The sequence below is a fragment of the Sinocyclocheilus rhinocerous genome, unplaced genomic scaffold (genome assembly GCF_001515625.1).
Source record: "Sinocyclocheilus rhinocerous isolate Xijiao unplaced genomic scaffold, SAMN03320098_v1.1 scaffold524, whole genome shotgun sequence".
NCBI lineage: Eukaryota > Metazoa > Chordata > Actinopteri > Cypriniformes > Cyprinidae > Sinocyclocheilus > Sinocyclocheilus rhinocerous.
The window spans coordinates 28797-35989 of record NW_015628336.1 but is presented as its reverse complement, the minus strand read 5'-3'; positions in this window follow the sequence as shown (position 1 = coordinate 35989).

Below are 7193 nucleotides of genomic sequence, written 5' to 3'. Positions count from 1 at the left end.
ATAGCTGGCCAATCACAGCTCACCTCGCTTTTTCAGACCGATGAGCTTTGTAAAAATCGACGCATTTCAGAAAGGTGGGGCATAGAGGAGAAACAATAATGTACAGTATGTGGAAAATAATGTGTTTTTTGAACCTTAAACCGCATAAACACATTTCATTACACCAAATACACAAAATAATGTTCTTTTTAGCAACATCATATGACGCCTTTAAAGCTCTTTTTTAAAATCTTGGCTTTTTAAAAAAATTTAAATTTCTACATATGCCATGTCATGCCATAGCATCATTAAACTTGCATCTAACAATGCACAAAAGTGTTTTTTCCCCTCTGACCTATGGTTCTGTAACCATAAAGGCTGCTGTGTAATTTGCCCCCTGACTAAGCATTTAAAGAATTTAGGGGAAGCATTTAAATAATCCTGTGAATGCACTTAAAGAATGCAGAATCAAATCGTTAATCGAATCAAATCGAATTTAATTGTGAATTGAATCAAATTGAATCGTTGTGAATTCGCAAAAATTGTTACTGAATCGAATTGAAAACCTATGAATCGTGAATCAAATCGATTCGCTGTTTACCCAAAGATTCACAGCCCTAATATCCAGTGATGTGTCACCCGACAACAGTGGGAACATGAATGACTTAGACAGATCAACTACATCACCTACTCTGCGCGACTGGGCGCGTGTAACGGCGCAGGCTGGGAAAACATCAGGGTAAGTTTCAGATAGTACCTTCAACTCGCAAAACGCATCTGGTTCATCAACAACTTCAATAACAGGCATTACCTTTCCACCTGCCAGGTCATTTCCAAGAATAAAATCAACACCCTTCACAGGAAAAGAAGGACACACAGCAACTCTCATGAAACCAGTACACAACTCACTCTGTAAGTGCACACGATGCAGCGGGAATTTCACGCATCCCATCTCAATGCCCTGCACGATCACACTAGAGCCACAAAAGGTATTGTCAGACAGCTGTAATTTATCTGACAAAATAAAGGATTGCATGGCACCAGTGTCCCTGAGTATTCTTACTTCTTCCTGGTCCTCCCTTTTCCCATACAGAGATATTAACCCTTTTGATATAAAGGGCCCATAACTCTCATCAATTCTTTCCTCAGTATGCACAGTGACAGCAGATTTAAAAGCTTTCACAAGCACCACGCTCTTTGGTTGCCAAACAATCAGCGATCACATGCCCTTTTTTGTGACAGTAGAAACATTCACGCTCCTCTTTATTACGAGGTGGACTAAGTCTTGAACGCGACGTGTGAGATTGTGAACTATCAGCTTGTGACTTCTCAGGACGTACTGAAGAAAAAACATTTTTGTGAGTTAACCCAAACTCGTCTTCAAGTACAGCCGCGTGTGACAAAGAAGTTACCTTCTGTTCGTTGAGGTACACTACTACGCGTTCAGGTAAGCATCCCTTGAACTCCTCTAGTAACATCAACTCTCTTAAAGAGTCAAAATCACTCACTTTACTGGCGGTGCACAATTTATCGAATAACACTCCCTTCTCCCTAGCGAATTCCACAAATGTTTGTGTAGGACTCTTTTTGTGTTGAAACGTTGCCTATAAGCCTCTGGAACCAACTCATATGCTCGCAGAATAGCAGATTTCACAGACTCATATTTCAGACTCTCTTCTAGCGATAACGTAGAATAAACTTCTTGCGCTTTACCAAATAATCTACATTGCAAAAGCAAAGACCAGACCTCCTTAGGCCAACGAAGAGAAGTTACGAGGCGTTCAAACGCACTGAAGTTAGAAACTACTTTGGTTTCTCTAAATTGAGGAACTAATGAAATGTGCTTACCTACGTCAAATGTGTCTCAGCCAGCGGAGGACTCTGAGAGACTTGAACTGAGTTCGCTTGCACAGCGGAGCCAGAAGTTACCTTCTCCGCCTCCAACTCAAGCTTCTGCAGCTTCACCTGCTTGTCAGCATCTATTTCAAGCTTGCGCACTTCCAAACGCAAATCTAATTCAGCTTGACGTGCGTTGGCTTTCTCTTGCGCTTCATAATGCAACCGGGCCAAGCGGACCTTCAGTCGCGCGCCCTCTCTTGAATCAGTTGAACAGGGAGAAAACGGATCAAACGGGGGCAAGCCGGCCTTGGCATCAGCCTCCGCCTCAGCACCAGCTCTACCACTCCGCTCTACCACTCTATCCTCATCATCCATAGAACTGAGACCAGCCACAGCAATGTCACCAATACTAACATTTCCACTAGCCTCATCATCACCGGTATTTGACATAGGAAGCACATTTTGTTCACTCAAACGCTGTAACATGTTACTTTTTATCTCTTTCTTTAGAGCTTGTCTACTCGCAACGATCTGATAATGGTCTGCGATCTGCAATAAATCCCACTTTCTGCACAAACTGGTAACAAAATTAAACACTTCCATAATGAATAACCACCCAATAAGCATAACACTACCACACCGCATGAGTAAGTCCTATACTGTCACAATACACCAAATGATGCAATGTCCATTTTTGCCACCAACACATCTACAAAATTACCACAATTACCATAATTTTGTGGATTCATAAATCCCGGATGAGCCCCCATTAAATGTTACGACCCTTTTAAAATTGTCTAGGGGTAAAAGGAGTAACATTGAGACTGTGGCAAATTTGCAAAATGATGGAGGAGGCAAGAGACAATGCAAGGACAACGAACTGCCAAAGAAAGTGATTTAATATACAAAAAAGAAAACGAATCCATATAATTATTAAGCATATATACAAAAAATATAAATCAATAAAGAAACAACCAATATGTACAAATATTTACAACCCAGAAAAAGAAAAAAAAGAAAAGAAAAAACTAACTAAACAAAGCAACCCAACAGAAAGGGGACGCTACTGACGCCAAAAGAAAGAAAGAAACACAACAAAACCAATTCTAACTTATTTTAACCCTCTAGCCTAACTAAAGAGAAAGAAAGAAAAAAAATCTTCAGCGCCTTATACTTCCCTACTCTCAACTAACAAAATTAAACATACAGGGGATGGCATTCACCTCTTAACTGGGGTGTCTATACATCGAGTTATCTAAGTGTTGCACAATGGAAGTCGCACGACATCTTCCCTATCCACCTTTCTCTTGAGTAAAGAGTAAACGTAATAGAGCGTAAGCTCATCAAAGCTCAGAAAGCAACGCCATCCGAATAAAAAAGTAACAACAAAATGACCAAATGAAATGGCAAATCAAAAGGTGGCAAGGTTTAAAAAATGTCAAACAAAACACAAAGGATTTTAGCATAAACGAATAACAAATAAAGCAAATCAAAAACGAGTAAAATGACAGCAAAAAGGCAGGGAGCAAAAGAGGTCTCCATTCACTCCTTTCACCGTCCTATTTATCTGCCGTCAGAAAACTTTGCTGGCAGCGGATAGGTCGGCGTCACGTCGTTTAATGATGACTGACAGCTTTCTGAGCCAATCAGCAGTCAAGGGAGGCAGCCTAAAAAGATCGACAGGGAAAGGGGAGAGAGCAAGCAGGAGAGAGAGAGAAAAAAGAAAAGAAAACACAGGCACTCCCACAAGGACATTTATGGACGTAACACTACTTTAAACTTTAACACTGGGATAAATTTAGTATCTAACTTTAATAATTTACTGTGATTATGTCAAGTCTCAGATGCTTGTGAGGAGGGTTAGGAAAGATATTTCTGTGGCGAGTGAAGCAGCTGTCTATGTAGAGCATTCTAAATCAGTTGTATTAGAAGGTTCCATTAAATTAAAGATACTGCCTTTTGCGAATGACCCCTAATGAATACATTATAGTTGTTTAATTAATGATACTGAAAACACCACTAATATAAATGCAGGTACGGATGTGTGGACACACTGGAAAACAACCAAGAATGTAATTTGTGCATACATGGGTACATAAAAATGTTCATGCTGGCAGGGCATACTGGGTAACCTGTTTTGTCTAAAGAGCACAGTGGTGAATATAGAGAGACAGAGAGAATCAGACAGACAGAGATAGAAAGGGGGAGGTGGATGGCTGTTGCCATTTCTCATTCAGCCCACGACCACATCACATTATCCTGTGTGCTGCTGGAAGTAGGTCAGTGGAGGAGAGAGGGAGGAGCATTTCCTTCTCACACATACTGCTTAACTGGTTTCTTGAATTACTTTTTCTTGCTTGTGTGATCAACAGCCTCTGTCTTAGGCATATTTTCAGCAAAATTATAAATCTTCCCTTTCCTTTTCTAGCTTTTCCTCTCAATGACATGCCAACAGAAACCTCCATATTCTATTCCTACTGTGGATTTGAGCCTCTAGGGAAGTTGAGCCACCCCTAGTTTCTAGCAACCATAAACAAATTTGGTAATTTGACCATAAATATTTGAAGAGTCATCCATTTTACTCACCCTCTGATGAAGAGAGGCCCATGAAATAACTTGTAACTATATTTAAGTTCAAAAAACAGTTTTATGATGTTCAAGAGGAAAAAAATTTAACTTAAATGATTTTAGCAAATGGCTGCAATATAACAAAGAGTGAAAAATTTAAGGGGGTCTGAATACTTTCCGTACCCACTGTATATATATATATAAATAATTGTTTGTGCTTTAGGAAGTTATAATATGAGGCTACACTGTTAGCATGATGTTGGCTCTAAACTGCTGGATGAAGTTTCTTAAAATGGTAGGAGTGGGGTCATTGGAGCCCAAAGCCCTGGGTTAAGTTGAGCCAGTGGCTCGCCCCTTCTGATGATTACTTATTAAGTATTATTTTACTGCAATTATACATTTTATTGATTTTAGACTAAACATTTTGATTTTGTTTTGTTTTGAACTCGATTTTGTTCTAAAAATTTTAAACAGGCCTTGTTGAAGAAAACTGGCCATTAAAGTTTTTTATGAAATTATAATCCCCTAAAAGCCTTTATTTTGTTCTGAAACTTTTAAATATTTTTTTATTTGTTTGTTTTAATGGCCTTTAAATTTGTAAACTTTATATTTAAATAAAACTGACATCATCCATCCATATCATCCAAACCGCTTTCTCCTTATTAGGGTCGCAGGGAGCTGGAGTCTAAATCAGCATCTTGAGCCACAAGTGGGGAAACACCCTGGATGGATGGCCAGTCCATCACAAGGCTCACATGCAGATTTTAAGGACTAATGTTTTATTGAATTTCTCTTCCTTGGATATAGCACAGGGTGAAAATGTTCAGTTCACTTCTGCATAATCAATGGCACAGTTTAACCCCATGTGGCTCAACTTATCCTCTCCCTAGGCTCAATTTGCCCCTCAGTAGGGGTAAGTTGAGCCAAGATACCACTTTTTTTGGAAAGTCATATTTTGAAAGCAAAGATAAGATTTAAGATTATTCCCAAGGATTCACCACATCCTGAAATTTATGTGCAAATTTTAGTTGGACACATTACTATGATCAGCTCAGTTTAAAGACAATGCAAGTAAAAAGTGGCTCAACTTACCCTACTCTCCCCTAACTTTTCCAAGTTATCAAACTTATGCTTTTCATTTTTTTTTACGAGTTACACACTTACATATAATCAGATATAATATAGAATATTTTTTTTGCCATACTGTCCAAGGTGAGTTCAGAATGTTGCCTAACCCAGAGTACTCCCCATCCTTGGTTGGCATTGGAATAATTGAGAGTTAGGAGTTGGGGTGGAGGAGGGATGCTGGACAACTGTCATGTAACAGGCTCTACTGTATATATATATATATATATATATATATATATATGCCTCCTTTCTTGCTGATTATTTGAACATGCTTCTCCAGAACTTTGTTAATAAAACATAATTTGGTGTATGCTAAAAAAAAGTAAGGTTGCTTTAAATAGGTGGCAGTAACTGATGTCTAGAAACACAGGAAAACCACCAGGTGTGACTACTGTCTAGTGGACATCCAGGGATATGGATGAGGGACTAGGTTTGACCACTGAGGTGAAAGTGTTTTGTAGTGCAATTGATCTGACACTTCAAGCCACCAAGAACATGCCTTGCGATATGGCAGGGATGGTTGTGATGGAGAGATATATGTGACTCAATCTCACAGAGATAAGGAGGAAGGAAAAGGTTTTATTTGATAGACATTTCTATAGCTCATGTTTGTTGAGAACTTTCGCACAATAAAACAGGCATCATCTGCTTTTCAACAGTTTATTTCACAACAGGTTCAAAAGTTGACAAACCGTCATGCAGAAATGTGTCTCGGATAAAGGCATTGTTTGTACATCCAGTTATGACAATGCATGGGGTGAGCAATGCCCCTGTGGTTCATGCTAGGCCCTTTTGCCGATCCTGACACCTAGGAACGGAATTATATTCTCACTATGCAGGTTCGACTGTCTCCTGCTCATGTAGTATTGTTTCGCACATGTCTGAATCATTTCAGAATAGGACAGAAGGTCAATATAAGCCTGTGGAATTTTGGAATTTCCTATAGATTTTGGTGGTTATTCTAGCTTTAGGCTACTTAACTCCAGACATTTAGAACTGGCATGTGTGTCATCATCAGGATGGACAACATGATGGTAGTTAAATCAACGCCTCATGTGGTGGTTGGTGAGGCGCTTCCTTTTCTGTGCACATAGGTTTCTGTCCTTCAGAGCAGTGCACATCACACGAACAACAAATCTGGGACTAGATTTTCAAGCAAATCAGGCCAGTGACTCTCTGTCACCTCTAACTCCCCTGGGAATAGATGCTGTGGCTCAGACATGGCCAAGGGCATGCTTGCATGCCTTCCTACCTTTCAAGCTGATTCCACTAGGCCTGTTGAGGGTGTGAGACGACAGAGACAGACAACATCTTCTGCTGGTAGCACTGCAATGGCTATCCCGAGTTGGATTCTTGGATCTGGTTTCCTCCTTTGGGAGATCCTGATTAGAGCCAACCTGTTATCTCAGGTTGGGGTGCCGCATGGCATCCTCAGCCGAGAATGTGAAAAGTTTGGGCTTGGCCTATGAATCTTTATTGGTCTTTATTTAGGCACAGTTTGGTGATGACATGGGTGACGGAGTGCCTCATCACACCTGGGGGCTGTAGCATCAGTTACTGACGCAGCGCCTTGTTCCCTATTCAAAGAACCATGGTTTCATTCGTAACTGATATGACCTCAGCCATACAGAGGGACAAAAATATCACAGAAACATAGATGAGACTAGGGCCAATAAGCA